Source organism: Octopus bimaculoides, chromosome 20 (genome assembly GCF_046866305.1).
Source record: "Octopus bimaculoides isolate indiv1 chromosome 20, ASM4686630v1, whole genome shotgun sequence".
Taxonomy (NCBI): domain Eukaryota; kingdom Metazoa; phylum Mollusca; class Cephalopoda; order Octopoda; family Octopodidae; genus Octopus; species Octopus bimaculoides.
The window spans coordinates 13,318,095-13,320,594 of record NC_142947.1 but is presented as its reverse complement, the minus strand read 5'-3'; the positions used below and the strand labels follow the sequence as shown (position 1 = coordinate 13,320,594).

The window sequence follows — 2,500 nt, the reverse complement described above, 5'->3', positions numbered from 1 at the left end:
TAATAATAATAGTAATGATAATATTGTTAAAAATGGTGGTAATTATAACCATCATGATGACTTGTGAAGATGATAAAAATTAACAATATGTATACAAATAAAAACACACTGGGCACACATATAAAATCTTGATAATTGCTTTATAACTCTATGCAGATGAACATACGTAGCAAATTGAATTTAACACTGGAAAAAATACCAACCTAAAAAAAAATATAATATATATATTTATAAGGAACAAAAAGGAAGACGATTTAAAACTGTATTGACAATTACAAGAAAATAATCAATATATGGGCTTTCTGTTCAGTAAATTCATATATTTTTTTTTAATATCTTTTACAATGAAATAATTTGGCTACCGAAGAAGAAATAAAAAAAAAAAGACAAAAAATAATTCTGAAAGAAAAAAACTGTAATAAATAGCTGTAGTGAATTTTTATTTTGGAGAGGGAGTAAAAAATATAGATCCGTACATGGAGTAAGAAGTTCCAACACAATAATCTAGAGTAGGTAATTTTAATAGAACACACAATCCCACAACGAACCGGTGTTTACTGTATTGTTTAGTTCATAAAGATAATTGTTCTTATAGCACATTACTGTTGGTAATGTTAATGATAATAGCGTTGATGTTACTGTTGGAATAAGTATTGACTTTGGTTCATTTTATTACGCTTGAATATCAGGCAAACCATGATTCAACGCAGTGCTTGTAGCACGATTTGGATTAATTTTATCGCTGTTATGAATCTAACACAGCAGCTACTTCTTAACATTCAGTTTGGTATATTTTTCATTTCCACAGTGATTGTTGTTTTATTGAAACTAATTACTTCAAGTTTTGCTTTATGCCTCAGCAGGGTTCCTACTGTTCCATTTTCATTGTGATGTAATGACCCACGGTACAAGTCATCGCTTTTCAGCTACAAATTATAGTATCGTAATGATGCTCAGTCGGTCAACTTTTCTGTAGAACAGCTCAATCTACGATTGATAAGATTACTTTAAAAATATTTCTTTCATATCTTATCTGATTAAGTCTACAATTTCAGATGATCTCTTTGATAGACGTTTATAGATTAAGCAATACCGGCTGCTCTTTTCATTCTTTTCGACTGATTTCGTCATAGCTACTTATTTGAATTTTCTCTGCTTTTCCTTAATCACGAAGCTGATATCACCAGTACACATCAAAAGTTAAGTGAACGGTATTTTGTACTGTTTACAGCGCCACCTTACGAGCTGGAATATCAGTCATATCTGAATACATTTTAACCAGAAGGTTAGAGTTAGCACTGTGCCTTTTTGCCTTAATCGATATTGCTTTTTAATACTTGGGAAATAGTTTTCAGATCACTATTAGCCACAATTAGTATAAGATCGGTGGGGATAGGTTAACGTTTTCTCATTGAAAAATTTTTGATGTATTGTTTAAAAGGGAAACAAAACAAGCAGAACTTCTTGGCATTGCCAAAAAACAGATTACTGCAAACAATTTCATTGAAAATGTTCTCATAAAAATCTACTGACAAAGAGATAATCAGATACAAGAATAATTATGAAGCAATTTCTTTAAAAAAGATAATAAATATATAATCTTCATCAGTTATAGGAGGAATTCCAAGCTAGGATGGCACAATGGTGATTCTACTTCTGTATGTGGAATTCACTTAAGAGGGTTGCTGAGTGTAACTAACAAAACGAAAAACAAAATAATCAAGTTGAACAATATAACAACTTCTCATACATTTTAAATTTTCAGCCTCGCATCTTTTTTTAAAATTTGAATTGTTTAAGATTTATGCAATACAATATTTATTTTACCACAGCCATCCGGTCACTCTTTTTGTTTGTTTTTAATTTGTATATTTAATTTGTTCAAGAGCAATGATACTAAAATTGTGGCAGTATAGGTTCAGACAACAGACCAACTCAACAGTTACTGAAATATGAACGGTGTTGTTCGTGCTTATTAAAAAAAAAAATCATATCATGTAGTAATCGTTATAATGAAAATGTGACTGCTTATCTATGTTGACTTTATGAATGGGTATTTGTCAGGAGTGTGAGCATATTGTAAATATATGTTTCTAGGGTCAAAGCTAAATAAAGTAATGCAGTGCATACAGTACAGATTTTATTCTTGCAAATTGCTTTTTTCTTGTTTTAATTTTTTTTATAAGTCAAGGCATTATATAATAGGTCCATATTCCGTCTTACGATCTTTCAATTTATCCCACTCCACATATTTTAACCTTTAGCTAAATGTCTTCTACTGAATAGTTCCAACATATGAATGGTACCATTAAATGTTATATTTGTCGATTGTCGTGCACATGGTAGTCTTCTGAAACATAGCAGTGGGAGGCAGGTTAGAGTATAGTGGGTGTAGTGAAAGGTAAAACCGAAAATGAAAGCATTTTTAATTATAGACATATAATTAACAAGATGCAACAATATCACTATATAAAGGTTGAAAAACGATCTATGACAAGGA

At 30.4% G+C, this 2,500-nt stretch overlaps 1 protein-coding gene across 2 annotated transcripts in view; it reads right to left on the bottom strand.

Moving 5' to 3' along the window:
• Positions 1-2,500, bottom strand: part of LOC106880863 (uncharacterized) — a 316,744-nt gene that overhangs the window by 15,112 nt on the left and 299,132 nt on the right. The gene's annotated exons all lie outside the window — the stretch shown is intronic.